At 42.6% G+C, this 19,915-nt stretch overlaps 1 protein-coding gene across 6 annotated transcripts in view; it reads left to right on the top strand.

The window, feature by feature from the left end:
- supt3h (SPT3 homolog, SAGA and STAGA complex component) overlaps positions 1-19,915 on the top strand; it is a 622,281-nt gene that overhangs the window by 186,430 nt on the left and 415,936 nt on the right. The gene's annotated exons all lie outside the window — the stretch shown is intronic.

Below are 19,915 nucleotides of genomic sequence, written 5' to 3'. Positions count from 1 at the left end.
AAGTGATGGATAGAGAGGCCATTACCCTTCTCAAGGGTAATTAGGGATGGACAAAAAAATGCTGGCCTAAATGAATTAAAAAGTTTGTGGTAGAAGATGCAAAGCTTCTCTTTAAAAATAATCAGGGTAATTCAAATAGGAATGCCATTTTGGCCATCTTCAGTTCACTCAACCATAATATTCCTGTAGTCCATCTAATATAGCACCCAGCCATTTCTTAATGATTTATGAAAAATGAATAATTTCTTAATGATTTTGCCTTCACAGTCCTACATGGAAGTTTGCAACATTTGTTTAAAGGTCATCAACATGAAATGTTAATTCAGTTTCCCAGCTGATGTTGCCTTACTTGTTGAGTATTTCTCAATTCTGTACTTGTATTCAGATTTCCAGCATCTGCACTATTTTGCCTTTTGTGGACGTTGCTTTATCTGCTGATCACTCTGTATGAATACGAAATTCCGGTCATCAGCCCTAAGTATGCTTTGTATTAGTTTATGGCTTCAAATCCCATCATGAAAGTTGGTGGGATTTAAATTTAATCTGGAATATAAAGCTAGTCTCGCTAATGGTGACTGTGCAACTATCTTCGATTGTTGTAAAAATCGTTAAACAGTTACAGAAGACTATAGATTTGTCCACATGGCATACCCACATGCTAATGGAGAGGGCAAAAAAGAATAGTCAAGGCTTTGTTGAAAAAAAGTAACTATGAATTTGGCACTGTTCGCCTACCACTCCAGAATGGTTTGGCTCCATCAGAACTTCGGAATGGAAGATAACCATGGATTCGGCTTCCTGTTCTTCCACACACACCTGTGCCATATCTCAAAGCAACATGCAGATAGAGGTAGTAAAGGAAAAGAAGGATGAATATCGTGCAAATCAAACCAGAAACTAATCAACACTGGATTTACCGGAATTCACTCCAACTAGGTGAATTTGGTTCCAAAGACCAAATTCTGGAACAGAAACACTACATCTATGATCTTATCTCGTAGAGACGGAAAATGGAATAGTGAGAAGATTCCGAATTGCATTTGCATCTACAAGAAGAAGATCATCAATGGAAGGGACCAATTATCCAGTGATCGTGAGGACAACATAAACAGAGAGCCTGTGTGCTCTGAAGATTCACAAACTACACTACCGAGTTTGAGAGAGATCATGGAGAACTTCAATCCTATTCACCCTCCAAGAGAGCTGAAAACAAGGTTGAGGAGATCGTTGAAGTCTTGTGGTAAGGCTTGAATGTACATAGTTTGTAGGATGTTCAATCAGGCAAGTAAGGTTTCCCAACAACCGAGCCTCCAGCAGTTTCTATCACTCCTGACCAAGAATAACTTGATCTCAAATCCACAACAATGATAGCAGAGAAGTTGCTAATTTATTTAAGGTGTGGTTTGATTGCATAATTTGAGCACGGCTACATCTGACTTGTACTCTTTGGTTGTATAGTTCATTATTCTAAATTTGTCAAAAGTTTGTAGTGAATGGAAATATTAAGTGTCTAGTCTACTAAAATTCCTCAATATTCAACTTTAATATAAACAGAAATGCTGGAAATACTCAACAGGTCTGGCAGCATCTGTAAAGAGAGAATCAGAGTTAATGTTTCAGGGCGTGACCCTTCATCAGAACAATTTGGTCTTCAGTTAATAATCATTACTGGAGTCCTTTTGTCTCCGCTTGTCTGGATGAGTGCAGCTCCAACAACAGTCATGAAACTCAACACCACCCAAGACAAAGCAGCCAGCTTGGTCAGCACCTCATCACTTTAAGGAGCTTTAGTGAGTTGCTGTAGTGTATTTCGTTAATGGCACACACTGCTACCACTGTGCGTCAGTGGAGGAAAGAGGGGACGTTTGTGGAAGGGGTACCGATTTAAGCGGGATGTTTTGTCCTAGATGATGTTGAGCTTGTTCTGTGTTGTTGCACTCATCCAGGCAAGTGGGGAGTATTCCCTCACACACCTGACTAGTGCCTTGTAGATGGTGGACAGACTTTGGGTAGTCAGGAGGTGAGTTACGCGACGCAGAATTCCTAGCCTCTGATTTGCTCTTGTAGCCATGGTATTTATATGGCTAGTCCATTTCTGTTTCTGGTCAATAGTAACCCCCAGAGTGTTGATAGTGGGCGATTCAGCAATGATCATGCATTGAATGTCAAGGGGCAATGGTTAGATCCTCTCTTGTTGTAGATGATCATTGCCTGGCATTTGTGTGGTGTGAATGTAACTTGTCACTTGATAGTCCAAGCCTGGATATTGTCCCTGTATTGCTGCATTTGGGCATGGAATGCGCAGTCGCGAATGGTTGTCAGTGAACATCCCCACTTCTGACCTTATGATGGAAGGAAGGTCATTGATGAAGCAACTAAAGATGATTGGGCATTGGCACATGACTGCAGTGTGACATTGACCGTGGCACTCCAGGATATATATTCATATAACAATTAGTCCTGAGCTCTTTGTGAATAATGTAACAATATGACATCCCTCTTTTAAAAAATGATCATGCCTCTATATGAATAAAGCTATTCCAATCATTAACCTTTTCTTTCTAACTAAAGAAGATTAAGAATCAACTTTTATAAATAAGTCGAACACCTGAAGAGCCTTATAGCTTGTTTTCTTTTCTGGGAAAAGCGTTATTCCGGTATCACTTGGAGGGTCGGATTTTGTGTCTCCATCTCGCATATTTGGCATTCATTGCTCTTGCTGGTGAGGTAGCACATTGCACAGGGATGTGTGTGCGTGCTGCTCCTGTTCTGGGAGTCATGCTTGATACTGCTAATGTGACACTTGGTTGTTGTTGATGTTGCACCATTTGTCGGTGATGTTGTTGATGTCTTGCTGTTTAGTGATACTGCTTTTATTGTTGATCTTTTCTGCTTTACAGCTCAGATGTAGGTCGAATATGGATTCTGTTCCTTCTCATTTCCTTCCCCATTTCGATCTCAATGATGTATGACCTTGGAGTCTCAGCTTCATGACCAACTTTGGCTGGGTCCCTGGTTTTCATGATTGGATCCTGTATATGTCTAGTTTGTCCTTTCAACAACTCAGGCTGGCCTTTAGCATACTGGTTGAACTGTTGCCCTCCCAACTGTGCATTTCTGAGTTGTTGTCTTACTTCCTCCTCATCACTTGGAGGAAGTATCTTGCTTGGCACAGTTGTTTTCAACTTTCTTCTGTTTAACAGCTCTGTGGCGATTTCATGTCAGCCTTGAGAGATGTAGATTAGAGTTCCTTTTTATTTTGGCTTTTCATGAGGGTTCTCTTGACCATCTGTAAACCTGTGTCCCTTTGGGTAAAGTGGTGATGAGTTGACTATGTTGAACCATACATTCAGCGAGTTCCTTAAATTCTCTGAAGTTGAATTGGGTGCCATTGTCACCTTTCCTTGCTCAACGAATAGAACTCGTACGGTTGAGATGATTGTTGCAGCTCTCAAATCTTTCAACTTTCAAATAAAAGGGAACTTTGAATAGTAGTCTGCACTATGAGGTACCATTCTTGATTGTGTATGAACTAATTTGCTTACACAGTATGCTATGGTCTGGACGGTGCTTTCGTCTCCTGTTTCTGCTGTGTATTTTTGACATATGTCGACATAATTCTTTTGATGTTTTTGTAGATGCCTGCCCAGTACACAGCTAATCTGGCTCTGAGTTTACAATTCTCTATTCCCATCTGGCCTACATTTATCCTCTGTCCTTCTTGCATTGTTATGGTTATTCTGATTATTATTCTGGTTTCATGTAGTAGAACACTATCTTTAGCAAGATATTATCTCTGACCTATACTGCTGGTTGAGTTTGTTGTACCTTATCAGATCATCCCTGGATCATTTGTTGAGAAAGAGAACATCTGTAACTCTTCATCGTTGTTAATTTAATCTCTAATTTGACTTAGTCTTGGTGGGTTAATGTTCACTAGGTGATGGATCTTTATAGTTAGGTCTTTAATGTCATGTTTCCTTGCAACAACAAAGGTTGTGTATTTTCTAGCACCATTTCTCTTCCTGCCATGTATTTCAGATTGAGATCGTAAGTCTTAAGTCAGAGTAGCATCAGCAGTCTTGCTTGTGCTTCACACACATTCTCCTTTTAGGCCTGGTCCAATGGACGATGGTCACTCTCTACGATGAACATTCTCCCATAGAGATATATAAGGAATTTCTAACATCTACAGACGACTGCCAATTCATCATGAGCTGCAGCTGTGCTTTCATTGCAGGCTGGTTATTGAATTTTCACACAATTCACTCAGTTTTTCTTCTCTCTCTGGCACTAATTTGGGTTGATTTTCCAACCTAATTCAGCATTAAATTCATTCAAAATGGGTTTTTTCAATCACAGACACCCGCTGCCATCATGTCGTATCTTCTGATTCACATAGCAAGGAAGTGCCTTGCTTGGCACAGTTGTCTTCAACTTTCTTCTGTTTAACAACTCTGTGGCGCTTTCATGTCAGCCTTGAGTGATGTAGATTAGAGTGCCTTTTTATTTTGGCATTTCATGAGAGTTCTCTTGACCATCTGGACCCAAAATGCTGGAGCTCCGTTGATTATATTTCTTGCTGCTTTCCATGTGGCTGTTGGACTGATAAACTGATAAAGTGCGACAGTGAATGTAGCACCCCAGGATAAATATTCATATAACAACTAAATCATAGATCTTTATGAATAATGTAACAATATAATATTGACTTCGAACAACTCATCATTTATTCACTATCGCTGGGTCAAAATCCTGGACATCCCTCCCTCACAGTGCCATACCTAGATCACATAGACTGTGGATTGCATTTATATCTGCGTTCATTCTTTCCCTTCCCATCTAAAAAATTTAGTTTAAGATTTACAAACAAACTTTCAGATCAACTGTTTCCAACCATCCAAATTTGAATGTTGAGTTCTGCAATTTTAAAGCAGCAGAAGACATGATCACCTCATCCTGGTCTCAGAACTAAAATCTGATCAGGGGATTTATTGGTTATGCGCTGTACAATCTGATTGTGAAAACTTCTGATACAATGTAGCCAATGGAATTAAATTCTTGGCAATACAAGGTGTAATTTCTGAGGGATGGAATCCAAAACCCGTTGAGTTACTCTTGATTTCTTTGCATTCTGTCTAATTTTATACGTGAAGAGCAAGCGTACCTGCCTTTCTTCCTTTTGTTGAAATCCATTTCTTCATTCAAATCAGAGACCACTGGCAAAGCTCAGTAAAGTTGGCAACTTGTGATAAGCAATGTTAAGCTGGCTGGAGGTCCGTGCAAAGAGTACTGCTTTGCCAAAAGCCATGAGCGATAAACAGGAAAAATAAACTATTGCAGAAGCTGTAATGCAGAACTAGTAGTGTGGCAAGGCAAAAGGCAGCAAAAAGAGAAGCTTTAGAGAATGAGAGAGACCGCAACAGAAAAAGCTGTACCTGTGTCTAAGCTGGAGCTTCTTTGATGTTTGATATTTTGCTTGTTACGTTAGTGTAGGCCTATGTTGTTCTGTGCTCGCATGCCCTCACTGTCTTGCTTTCCCCCAACCCCCCTCCCTGCCTCACAGTTGCATTTATCCTGATGAAGTTTCTGTCTATTCTCAGTGTGTATGCAGAATCATGGCTTTGGGGGGAGGTTGCTTGTTTGACCACCACTTCCTGTCTTTTCTCCACAGCATGCTGGAAAATTTGCATTGATAATTGAAATCAGTCACTGATGAATAGGCAAGGATGTGGTGATCAAACTCATCATCTTTCTGAAAGCAATGTTGAAAAGAACGATACACTGCCATTACAAAATTCTACTTGCAGGCTATTATTTGTTGAGTTTCTTGTTACCTGCAGCAGATTGCATTTCTCACATGGTGGGCACTGGCGGGTCTGATTTGTCATTGTGGTCAAACTGGCATGCACACTTACATACACACACACTTATTTGCTGATTTGAAACTATTAATTCAAGCACATTGGACACACTTGATTGAATCTTGATTTGCAGCACTGGAGGCTGGGAGTTGAAGGAGGAAGTGTTGGGAGCGGGGTGGGGGGGGAGGGAGTTGACAGATGGCAAAGCAACATTTTTGTTGGGAAACCTGGAAGATTAGGTTCCCCGTACACTATAAAGTTTTGCTTTGACAGGTTCCTCACCCAGTTGTCAGCATGATTGGTAGATTTGCCTTCCGGTCAGGCGGAGAGCACTCTAGAGAAGGCAGGAGTCACAGATGAATAGTGCTGCTAGTGGGGGTGGGGTGCTGGGGTGGGTCCAATCCCTTGGGAGTCAGTGGGAAAACATTCCCTTTTCTCCAAATTTGTCCTTCCATCTCTTCAGCTGCCTTGTATACTGAGGTCCAATTCGGCCAGGTTAAATCGGAGGATGCCAGTCTCATTAAAACATTTAATTGAGTAATCCATCTCCTGGAAGGAGGATGGGTAAACCCAAAAATGGTGGTGTTGGTGTTGAGTATGACATTTTTAACATCCCTACTGGCCAAAATCTACCAGTTTTTGAATTTCAGTCCAGCACTTTTAAGGAAAAGCAATTGTGGAGGATTCTAATTTTTCATGTAACATATTGATGCCATAAAATGCATTCAAAGAAGCAAAGTGTAGTACAGAACACTAGACAAATGAAAAAATAATCAAAATCCATAATGAAATGCCAGATAAATTTACTTTTGTTTCCTGCTTTGCCAAAAATTCTGCTCTTAATTTCACCCTTTGGGACATTATGTAAGTATATAAAGCCGAATTGGGTGCTCTATTATCTTTACTGTGTCAACATATATATTGTACATTTGAATATAAGCAATCCACGACTAAGAATTATTTAAAAACTGCAAAGTTAACATTTAAAATGTACCTCATGGTAATGTTTCACAAACAAAACAAGCAGAGCTTTACTTTCTGCACTTTTAGGATTGGATTGGATTTGTTTATTATCACGTGTACCGAGGTACAGTGTAAAGTATTTTTCTGCGAGCAGCTCAACAGATCATTAAATACATAAAAGGAAATAAAAGAAAATACATAATAGGGCAACACAACATATACAATGTAACTACATAAGCACAGGCATCGGATGAAGCATACAGGGTGTATGTTAACGAGGTCAGTCCATAAGAGGGTCATTTAGGAGTTTGGTGACAGTGGGGAAGAAGCTGTTTTTGAGTCTGTTCGTGCATGTTCTCAGACTTCTGTATCTACTACCCGATGGAAGAAGTTGGACGAGTGAGTAAGCCGGGTGGGAGGGATCTTTGATTATGCTGCCCGCTTTCCCCAGGCAGCGGGAGGTGCAGCTGGAGTAAATGGATGGGAGGCAGGTTCGTGTGATGGACTGGGCGGTGTTCACAACTCTCTGAGGTTTCTTGCGGTCCTGGGCCAAGCAGTTGCCATACCAGGCTGTGATGCAGCCTGATAGGATGCTTTCTATGGTGCATCTGTAAAAGTTGGTAAGGGTTAATGTGGACATGCCGAATTTCCTTAGTTTCCTGAGGAAGTATAGGCGCTGTTGTGCTTTCTTGGTAGTAGCGTCGACGTGGGTGGACCAGGACAGATTTTTGGAGATGTGCACCCCTAGGAATTTGAAACTGCTAACCATCGCCACCTCGGCCCCGTTGATGCTGACAGTGGTGTGTACAGTACTTTGCTTCCTGAAGTCAATGACCTCTGCAGATACAATTTTCTTTTTATATGTTTGCATTTAACCTCCTCCAGTCCCTACATTTTCATCACATTCTTCTCTGCCAGAGAGAAGTTGATTCCATAATTTCTAATGTTCGTCCTACATTACTAAATTGGCTAGAGTTTGCCTTGGTTGAGATGCATAATATGCTATATTAGCATTTCTCTGTGCTGATGCAACATGTAATTCACACTAGGTGGTCTTAACTGAGGAAAGTTAAAACTCTTGATACTAAATCCTAGTTATGAAGGAATAGAAATTCTCACTGTAGCAGAGTCCCAGTTGTTGAGCTTTCCCTGAGCTTTCTTTAATTAATTGGTGATGACTGTTATAGTACTAAAATGTTGAATCTAATTTGTATGAATTTAATTCAAAGAACAGCTTACAAGAATGTTGGCTACACATAAAATCACAGTAATTTGTTCATGCTATTCCCAGAAATTAACCATTGTGCCAAATTGTACCAGATATGCCTGCCAGGTTATAATATTCACCCCGTGAATTTTGCAATGAGTGCTTTAACTGTACTATCATGTCTTGAAGCTAGGTTGTAACTCCTGGACCAGAAAAAGTGTCATTTCATTAAACAACCAAAATCTGTTTTAATTTAACCCAACAGAAAAGAACATTTGAAATGAAAAAATATATTTAAATAATTCACAAATTATCAGATGAAGTATGGTATGCAGGAACTGCATAAATACATTGCCTGAAGGATTAGATAGGTTTGGGTTTACAAACCAAACCAGAATTGTAACCTTATCAGTAGTTGATCCAGTTGGAGCATAAATAGTCTCATGAGTGCCATTGATTGAGGTTACTATTGATGATATTTGCTTTCGTGGGCAACAACATTACTATTTTAAATGCCAGCTTCAACAATCTAAAGTTTAGACCTCCATAAACTGAGATACAAGTGAGGATCATGGAGGTGAGATGGGGGAAGCACCTTGTGAATGCATGAAGGGAATGATTTTGGTATGTGTTCAAGATAGTGATTTTTGGCTGGTCACCAGTGATAAAGCTCAGTGTCAGCATAATTTATCTACTGATATTTACCTTTCTGCTAATTTGAAAACTCATTTTTGTACAGACAGCCAAACCAGTTAAGCACTCTATTGGACTGGCATGGTACCAGCCAGAAGTCTAGTAGCTTAGTAGAAGTGCACATTGCTGCAGGTTAACCTGGAAATAGAAATATATGTTTTTGTTATTTGCTCATTATCTGTTATTCAATAGAAATGCTGTGCTAATTACATTTTCATAAAGTCGACTTTACATTAAGTCAAAATGGTTTGTAATATATTGGAGTGAGTCTTCAGAGAGTGGCATTTGCTTTTGGATTACCACTCCACTCCTATTTTCTAACCTTGCACCAGAGCTCCTCATTTCTCGCTCGGGCTTCTGAAATGTGGAATGTATGTGTTCTGCTAGCCCTTCCTCGTTGTGCAGGATTATCAGGGGATGTTAAACCATGCTCCCTTTTTACGCCTCAAGTTGTCGCATTCTGGCAAGAGTTTAACGGTCTTATCATATAATGATTACTGCACAGAAGAAGTCCATATGGTCCATCATGTCTGTCCTGACTCTGCAAGAACAACTCACCTAGGCCCGCTCAGCTGCTTTTCCTTCCATAGCCCTGCAATTTCTTACTCCCCAGATAACAATTCAATTCAGTTTTTAAAACTTCAATTAAATTTGCCTTCATCACACTCTCAGGCAGTGCGTTCCAGATCCTTACTACTTGCTGGATTATAACAGTTTTTCTTCATGTTGCTGTTGCTTCTTCTGCCCATTACCTTAAATCTGTGCCCTCTGGTTCTTGATCCTTCCGTCAATGGAAACAGCTTCTCCCCATCTCCTGTAAGACCCCTTATAATTTTGAACACCTCTGTCAAATTTCCTCTTAATCTTCTGTTCTCCAAGGAGAATAGCCACAGTGCCTTCAATCTATTCAACTAACAGAATTTACTCATCCTTGGAACCATTCTCGTGAATCTTTTCTGCACTTTCCCTAACGCCTTCACATCCTTATTAAAGCCCAGATCTGGACGCAGTTGAGGTTGGACCAGTATTTGAGACAGGTTTATCATAATTCCCTTGCTTTTGTACTTTATGCCCACGTTTCTAAAGCCCTGGATCCCATATGCTTTATTACTTGCTTTCTCAACCTACCCTGCCAGCTTCACTGATTTGTGCCCCCAAGTTCATCTCCCCTACACCCCCTTATTTTACATTGCCTCTTCTCAATCTTCCTTACAAAAGGATTCACTTCATACTTGTCTGTATTAAATTTCATGTGCCACTATCTATTTTTGTCCATGAGATCAAACTTTGCTGACAACAATTTACTATTTCTCTGCATGTAGAAGACTTTTTAATTCCCTATTATGTTAACTGCCAGTGTCTTCTCATGTGACACTATCAAATTCAACCAACCTAATAGCTCCTCTTCATCAATATTCAGCTCATCCAATGTCTCAACTACCTGTTTTTTCACGATGACTTTGGCAGCATATTCTTCCTTGGTAAAGACCAATGTAAGGTACTCTGCTCTATCTGACCCATGTTCCATGTGTAAATGCTTTTTTGGTCCCTAATTAGAGCCACTTATCTTTTTACCACACATTTACTATTTCTATGCATGTAGAAGACTTTTAAATTCCCTATTATGTTAACTTCCAGTGTCTTCTCATACGCTGCCTTTTTTTCCTTTTCTCTTATTTCCTTTCTCATAATTCCTTTCTCATTGCCGCCTCGGCCCCTCTGAACTTTCTACAGTCAGCCTATAGTCTCAATTTATTATTTACCAGAAAGCTGTTGCCTTTTTCTGCTTTATCTTACCCCCTGCCACTTACATCAGCCAGGGAGCTTTGGATTTGTTTGCCCTATCTTTTCCTCTTATGCTTCTTGCTTGGGCAGTGTTAGAAGATCTCAACTTTCATGCCAGATAATAGGGATTAATCCTGATTAGGCAGTTAAATGTACATATATATCTAATCTGTCATATATACTTCAAGTCTATTGGATTTGTAATTATTGCATGCTTCTGAAGGGCTCACTGGACACATACCTGGGGCGGGATTCTTCGGAAACCGGCGGGGTGGGCAACTCCGGCGCGAAGAAGTGGCGTGAACCACTCTGGCGTCGGGCCGCCCCGAAGGTGCAGGGGCTAGGCCGGCGCTGGAGTGGTTTGCGCGTCATCCCAGCGCATGCACAAGGGGGGTTCATCTCCGCCCGGCCATCGCGGACTGTTACACAGCCGGCGCGGAGTGCTCCAACGGCACAGGCCCGCGGATCGGTGTGCTCCGATCGCGGGCCAGGCCACCATGGGGCAACCCCGGGGCCAGATCCCCCCGCACAGCCCGAGGACCCCGGAGGCCGCCCGCGGAGCCAGGTCCCGCTGGCAAATATCTGTCGTAACATATGCCGGCGGGACCCGCCGAAATCTAGCGGCCACTCAGCCCATCGCGGGCTGGAGAATCGCCGGGGGGCTGCTACAAGCGGCCGCCGACCGGCGCGGCGCAATTCCCGCCCTCGCCAAATCCCTGGCGGCAGAGAATTCGGAAGCCGGCGGGGGCGGGCTTCACGCCGCCCCCCGGCGATTCTCCGACCCAGCGGGGGGTCGGAGAATCCCGCCCCTGTTCTTACATTTTTAGCTATGACATGGATAAGTCAGACTAACTTTCATATATACTGGAAATGTTTCGTTGTGCTTTGTTGTATGAAAATATTCAATGCAAAATGTTTCAAACTGAAGCACAATTGATTAATTGCAGATGACGCCCTGCATTAAAAAGAAAGAATAATCTGTAATGAGTTGAGTTTTCAATGCTGTTTGGGGATTTTCCTATTTGACTGTGGAACTATGCAAGTCATAAGCAAATAAGGAACTTTTATTGTTTCACATGAAATTATAGAAGGTTCAGTACTTTGGTTCTGTATAATATTTCTAATAAATATGAGGGGGCGCGATTCTCTGATATGGAGGCCAAGTGTTCACGCCATCGTGAACGCCGTCGCGTTTCACGACGGCACGAACAGGGCCTGGGCGTGACTTACTCTGGCCCCACAGGGGGCCAGCATGGAGCAGGAGCGGTTCACACCGCTCCAGCGTCCTTACGTGGTGCCAAATGGGCGCCGCGCCAACGCTAGTTGGGGCAGCCCAATCCTGCGTGTGCGCAGTTGGGCTGCGCCATCCTGCGCATGCGCGGGGAACATCTTACGCGCGCCGGCCCCATACCAACATGGGGCCACGCGCGGAAGGAGGTAGGCCCAGGGGGGGGCCCCGATCGCGGGCCATATCCCATCGGATGCCGCCCCCCCCCCCCCCCCCAGCGTTCCCGCAGAGTTCCCGCCGGCAGCGACCAGGGGTGGACGGCACCGGCGGGAACCTGTCGTATCGTAGCGGCCGCACGCCCATCCGGCCAGAGAATCGCCGCTTGCGGGTTCTCCGAGCGGCCCGGTGCGAATCGCGCGCCGCTGGTTTCCGGGGGGTGGGAGAATCGTGTGCGGGGGTGGCGTGGCGCGATTCGCGCGGCGCCCCGCCGATTCTTCCCCCCCGGCGTGTGGGGGGGGGGGGGAGAATAGCGCCCGCGGTACTTTCAGTAAGGAGGTTCTGTTCTATCAGAGAGATTGGGAGTATTTAAAGACTTTTTTGCTACATTGAAGGTTCTATTTAAATGCATGTTGTGCTATTGGGCAGGCTTTTTTGAATAATTATGTTTCCTGTTCTCCCACCTGAAAAATTTGGTGGGAAATACAGCCTCACAGCCATTTAGCCCTTCATGAATGTGAATGGACTGGAGACGGATTTCCGCCACTTGCTCGGGCAGGGGTCTTGCCTCAGAGAGCTGCTGGCCAATCTGATTGGCCGGCAGCTCTGTAGGCCCTGCATTGGCCAGGTCAGGGACTGCACGCACTCCCCAAATTCTAAGCCCTAAAGTCCAGGACCAGGTAATTGTGAGGTGTCACATCAAAGAGAGAGAAGGTGAGGCCCGGGGTTGGGGAAAGGAGTGTGGAGATCTTTGGTGAGGTCAGTGGGTAGCAATGAACAGCAGCCTTGAAGGAGAGGCACCCAATATGGAAAGGGAGAATCTGAGGGAGGCCCTCCCTTCCCACTCCAGGCTGAAGCATGGTGACTTACCAGGATTCCCAGTAGCTCCAATACCATCTATGATGTGAAAGGTGAGTGCTGCAAAAGGGACACGCTTTTGAAAGGGAGAGCAGGACCAAGGTGGGTTGCAACATTATAGCCCTGATTCTCCAAGTGCAGCTGCCTGTGGGGATGTGGGATCACAGAATTTTAACTGTCTCGTGTGCGTAAAGCTTTTTATTCATGCAAAATGCATATGCTTATTTGAAAATGTTCACTTCTTCAGTCTTGGCTGGCTGGTATCGCTTTCAAATGTAAGAGCTTTTGTAAGTTTGTAACAAGAAATTAGAAAATCCTAAATTACTTAAATATGCTTAAGCCCTGACTATTCATTGATCAAACAAAGACATCCTCTTTCCTTTGGAAAATGTTCTATATATAGCTCTTAAGGGAAATCAAATTTAGGCAGCCTAAAGGACATGGGTTAAATGGAAAGAAAATAGATTCCAAAGAAAATTTATGTTCTGTAAATAGCTTGGAAGTTCAGAGTTAATTCTTTTGAAGTTTTGAATCCTTTACCTGTAGTAAAAAGAGTAACTGATCACGTATGCCTTGTGTGGGACAACAAGCTGTGTCAAGTGCTGATCTTCACCACCTACAATTGTACAGTTTTTGCAAGTGCTTTGCTTCCAATACCATAAAAGATATTTGTGAAGGAATCCATGGTTTCAAAGTTTGTATTTTTTGAGACAGATCCCAATTGAAAAGGGAAACTGAGAATGGAAACTAACCCTTAAGGAAACTAAGACTGAAACGGAGATTGAAAGCCAAAACTTCAGGAGAGCCCGAAACTGATTGACGGCACATGAAATGGCACAGCTCCGATGATCCCAGAGATGCAGTAGAGGCTGGTTGAAGATAGAGGCTAAATTCAGAAGCTGCGAACAAGGCAAATGTACAATTGCTGCACCTATTTGAAGATAACATTGGTGGGCCTATGCCACCCAGATCATCGTAAGCAGAGTTGAGGATAGAAATGTGCCATTTTTGGTGAAGAATGACACTTTGGTCGTGGCGGTGGAATTTGGTTTAGTTGCGAACTGCTGTCAACTGGGTATCAGTCTAGAAGTGTTGAATTTCTTTGCGAGAGGGACTTTGTGACCGACACTGATGACTTATTTGCTGAGTAGTCTGCTGAGCCAATTTGTATTATCTGTCTTAGTTGCATCTGCCATTTAATGTGTAAGTTATAGTTTGTAATCAACTGTAATTTGTCTTTTAATTCATGTTTAACTTGTGTTGATTCTGGATGTTCGGGTATAGGAGGTTATGCCTCCTTCTGCAGGGATTCTATGGGATCCTATCATGTTTGCTTAGTTTAACTCTTGTATCGTGAAATTATTTTGCTCTAAACCATGGAATCCTGTGGCTTCACCTTTATCAGTAAATTACGAGGATTTAGGATTTCTTTATCTTCTAAAAATAAGTTCCTGGTTTCTAACTGGAACATAACACATTTTAAATAATTTTGAAATAATGTTCCAGGGAACTGTTGCAGAGGTCTGAAACCACTCCAGCCATCATAATCTTTGCTGTCATACATTTTCTGCAATTTATTGATTCTCAGTATTTTAGCTTAGAAATGCTACAAATAAGCAACAACCTGTCCTAGCTAGGAGTCTGTTACAACTGACTTTCTTTCTTTGTGCTGCCTGTGCATAATTGCATAGACTCCATACCATAAAATCATGGATTACTTCTTAAAAATAAAATGTGATCAGATTATTCCAATGGCAGCATCATTAGTGGAACAAAGCCTTTAAATCCAACTGCAACAAATCTGGCATTTACCTTCCAAGACCAAGACACACAATCCAAGACTGTTTAACTTTCTCTGAATATTGCTTCTCCAGTAGTGGCTCTAAGACTGATAGTTATGTGAATTCCAATGAAAACTACAAGCAGTGGTTTAATCCTCCTAATTTCCTGAGATCAATGCCCTTCATGTGTCTGTATTTGCAGTTGTTTCAGCAATAAGATAGTATGTAAGGGGAATATTTGAATATATGTGGTTGGCTGGCCAATAAACAGTCTTTGAGGATTGCCAAATTATGTCAGTAATATGTAACTTGCATAAAAAAATTATTAATGCAAATGTTTGTAAAGCTTTAAAATCACATTACTTGTACATCTGTGTTTATTGAATTGAAGAAAGACCGTCAAAGGTGCATTCATTATATTACTATTTTGGAAGAAGTTATGTCATTAACTACTCCCATTTAAGACATTGTGCAGTCAACTGAGCATTTCCTTATTGTCTCTTTGGTGTGACTCTCTTTTCCCATTTTGCTGTAGGTTGTATTATTACCAAATGGAACAAGTTCCCTACAGAGTCCTCCTGTTCATATTACTTTGCCAGCTCAAATTAGATCATCACTAGAGATTAAAATGAGGCATGGTCCAGATCTTTTTAAAAGTGGAGAGGAATTAGTAGTGATGATGCCGGCATGATATTTAATTTGGACTAGAAGCATAGAGGACACGAGGATAAAATTAATCGGTCCCTATATCTTTTGGATACAGAGTAGTAATAAAAGTATGGATGTTAATGGTGAAAGTATCCCCTAATCCTCCATCGAGTTAAAGAAAAAACATTGGTAACTTTGGAAAACAAAGTGACAAGTAACATCTATTCCAGCAGAAAGGTGGTGCAGGACATGTTGCCAGAATCCCTGATGAGTGCTTGCCAAAATACTCTTCTACGGCAACTTAATTGATGGGAATCATTCACATGGAGGCCAGTAAAAGAACTTCAAGGACACCGAAAGGTCTCATTGAATTAAAAATTGCCCCCAAGACATGGGAGAACCACGCACAGAATTACTCTATATTGTACAATCTCATAAGTAAAGAGAGCACAGAGCCATATTGGCCAACAGGAAACGTGAGCTTTGCATATCCAGAGCCACAAGCACCTCTTTTGCACCAACCATACATTTGTATCCAATGTGCAATCGTTGTTTTCATGCTCAAATTGGACTGATTAGTCTTTTTTAACACATATAATGATATGTATATTGACTGGGATGCAAAGAGTGTTGTGTTCTCGATTTTGCTTTACCTGGATGGCTCAGATGCATAGTGCTGAATAATAGTATTACACTACTAACTAAAATTTGTTCACATTCCTAAAGTAGAAGGTTTCTATGTTGAACTATGTTCTCTCTAACTGCAGACTTCTCAAGTACAACTCTCTCTCTCTCATGCCTCCTATGTTAGCCAGTTCTCTCCTAACTCCCAGAAATCTCAAAGTCACATGATATATATATGACTGTTCTGTGGTTCCCTCTAGTGGTAAGAAGCATTAACATTAACTTGTTAACTCTTTACATCCCAGTCAATATACATATCATTACACATTAGACCTAAAACTTAACTCAATAAAATTGAGTTGATGTTATGGCCATCTTTGACTATGAAGGATTAACAAATAAACTGCAGTTGGGTGTAGCATTACTTGCATGCAAAATGAATTATAGTGAGGGAGAGTTGTGCTGTGTCAATCTCATACTCCTCTCCAAGAACAAACCCACTGGCAAGATAAACTTGAGATGGCTTGAGTTGATTAGGGGCAGCACGGTAGCACAGTGATTAGCACAGTTGCTTCACAGCTCCAGGGTCCCAGGTTCAATTCCTGGCTGGGCTCACTGTCTGTGCGGAGTCTGCACGTTCTCCTCGTGTCTGCGTGGGTTTCCTCCGGGTGCCCCGGTTTCCTCCCACAGTCCAAAGATGTGCAGATTAGGTAGATTGGCCATGATAAATTGCCCTTAGTGTCCAAAAAAAGGTTAAGTGGGGTTACTGGGTTACGAGGATAGGGTGGAGGCATGGGCTTAAGTAGGGTGCTCTTTCCAAGAGCCAGTAGAGACTCGAAGGGCCAAATTGCCTCCTTCTGCATTGTAAATTCTATGATTCTATGAAAATGGAGTGGGTGGTTTTGGTACCTTGAATGCCTGACCACACCCTTAGCACTCCACAACCTTTTTGCTTTGTCGGCCATTTGGTTGTTGAATTCATGCAGAATTCCTCTACCACTCCACTGAGTGAGACTTTGCATGCTTGGATATTGCAATAGGGAGGCGGTGGCATCGTAATGTTGTTGCTGGATCCAGGGTAATACTCTGGGCACCTGGGTTCAAATCCATGGCAGCTGGTGAACTTTGGAATCAATAAAAATTCTGTAATTAAAAGACTAATGATGACCATGAATCGATTGTCGTAAAAACCTTTTGCTAATGTCCTTCAGGGAAGGAAATCTGCCATCCTTAGCTGGTCTAGCCCACGTGTGACTAGAGATCCACAGCAATGAGGTGGTCTTTTAAATGCCTGAGAAAGCCATTCAGTTGTATTAAGCCAGTTAAAAAGTCTCAAAGTGATGAAATCAGATGGACCATCTGACTTTGACCTAGGCATCGGAATCGATTACTGCAAACTCAATCCCGTCGACCCTGCAAAGTTCTCTTTACTAACATCTGGAGGCTTCTGCCCCAAATTTGGTTAGCTGTCTCAAAGACTCATCCAGCAACACCCTGACATAGTTATGCTCACGGAATAATACCTTACAGGCAATGTCCCAATTGTCACCATCACCATCCCTGGGTATGTCCTGCCAGACCGCGCAAAGGTGGCAGCACAGTGATGTATTGTCAGGAGGGATTGTCCTGGGACTCCTCAATATCGACTCCGGACCCCATGTCTCATGGCATCAGGTCAAACATGAATTACCACGTCCAGTGCTCAGATGAAAATGACTGCTCTTGACTTCAAGGCCGCCTTTGTGGCATCATAGAGCCCGAGCCAACTTGGAGTCAATCAGAATCAGGGGAAAACTCTCCGCTAGTTGGAGTCCTACCTAGCACAAGAGGGTTGTTGTTGCTGAACTTCAGCCATCACAGCTCCAGGACATCACTACAGGAGTTCCTCAGAGTAGCATCCTTGGCCCAATCATGTTCAGCTGCTTCTTTAATGACCTTCCTTCTATCATAAGGTCAGAAGTGGGGATGTTCGCTCATGTTTGGACAATGTTCAGCACCATTTGCAACTCAGATGTTGAAGCAGCCCATTTCCAAATGCAGCAAGGCCTGAACAATATCCAGCCTTGGGCTGATGAGTGGTAAGTTTACATTCGCGCCAATCAAATGCCAGGCAATGGCCATCTCCAACAAGAAAGAATCTAACCATCGCGTCTTTACATTCAATGGCATTAGCATCGCTGAATCCCCACTGTCAACATCCTGAGGGCCACCATTGACGAAAAACGTGACTGGACTAGCCATAAAAGCAGGTCAAAAGCTATGAATCTTGTGGCGAGTAACTCACCCCCTGATTCCCCAAAGCCTATCCACAATCTGTAAGGCACAAGTCATGAATGTGATGGAATACCCTCCCCATAACTGGACGAATGCAGCTCCAACAGTACTCAAGCTTGACCCTGTTCAAGCCAAAGAAGCCTGTTTGAATGGCAATCCATCCACAAACATTCACTCCCTCTGCAACTTGATGCACAGGAGCAGCAGTGTGCACCATCTACAAGACGCACACTGCAGGAACTCACCAAACCTCCTTCGCCAACACCTTCCAAATCCAAAACCGCTACCATCTAGAAGGACAAGGGCAGCAGATATATGGGAACACCACCACCTGCAAGTACCCCTCCAAGCCACTCATCCTGTCTTTGAAATATATCGCAGTTTCTTCACTGTCCCTGGGTCAAAATCCTGGAACTCCCTCCCTAACAGCACTGTAGCTGTATCTGCGCCACATAGACTGCAGCAGTTCAAGAATGCATCTTCCCAAGGGTAATCAGAGAAGGGCAATAAATGCTGGCTTAGCCAGTGAAGCCCATTTCCCTTGAGTGAATATTTTTTTTAAATTGCAAGCCCCAACTAACTGCTAGAGAGGTACATTGGTTATGCGTATCTGCTTTAGTCCACTGTCAAAATAGTTTGCTGGGTTATGGCTACTGTCATGTGCAGACACCTGCTTGGTGCAATTAATATTGATTTGAAAAGCACTCCCCTTCTCAGCCCAAAGAAGACCCTTTAATCCCAATCTCAGAAGGAATCATACAGGTTTACAGTGCAGGTAGTTAACTGTATCTGTTGGCGATTTGCTTGAGCAATCCAAAGTTAATCAGCCAGCTTTGCACTCTCCTCATAGCCCTCTATCTTCCTTTGTTTTAAATATGTATCCAATTGTCCCAATGCCTTCCACTTCAACCACAGAGCCAGCATGGACTCAGTGAGCTGGATGGCCTCCTTTTGTGTCACAATGACTCCATAATATCCCAATTTCCTCTGTGTAAAGAAATGTATTCAAAACCTGTCTTGTTTTTTTGGTGATGATTTTACATTATTATCTTTCGTGAAAAACTATCTAGCCAGAGGAAAAATCTGAAATAATATGTATCTATTTTTCACTTGTCAGAATTACCAAAAACCTTCAGTCAACATCCAGTTAGCCTTGAGTGTTGTGGTGGAAATTGTTTGGGTAACTCAAGTCATCCAACAAAGGGAAGTTTTATTATGCTTCATCATCCGATTGAAGCTATATGCTATGTGCTGCTAAACTCTGTAATATTTTGTACTGGGGGTGCCCAAAGCTGCACATGGCACTCAAACCGTGTCTTCCACTTGCAGGCTGGTGATACCTGTTCCAACTCACTCGATTCCTCTAGTGTTTCTGTTTGGACAGACTGCTTGTTCGACATTTAATCGTAATTCTCTCCAGTTAAGTAGGAAGGTCGAAACCATTCTTTTCAGCCCCACTACCAATTCTAACTCCTTCCCCAGCTGCTCTTCTAAAATCAACGAGATGCTTGGCAACCATGGCATCATGGCTGTTGCGCGGAAAATTTGCATACGTCCGGTCCGGTCACTCGAACTTGAAGGTGTACCTGTGCAAGAGACCCTAGCTGTTCAAGTGAAGACAAGCATCCAGCAGAGGGCAATAGAGCGGAGCTGCTGATTGGCTGTTGCAGGGGAAATTTGCATATATCCGGTGCAGTCACCCTAACTTGAAGGTGGTTTGAGGAGGAGCTGTTGTCAAGTGACACTTAAACCCGAAACACTTCTTCAGTGTTTC

This window comes from Scyliorhinus torazame, chromosome 4 (assembly GCF_047496885.1).
Source record: "Scyliorhinus torazame isolate Kashiwa2021f chromosome 4, sScyTor2.1, whole genome shotgun sequence".
In the NCBI taxonomy this organism is placed as follows: domain Eukaryota; kingdom Metazoa; phylum Chordata; class Chondrichthyes; order Carcharhiniformes; family Scyliorhinidae; genus Scyliorhinus; species Scyliorhinus torazame.
This window is presented reverse-complemented; position numbering and strand designations above follow the sequence as displayed.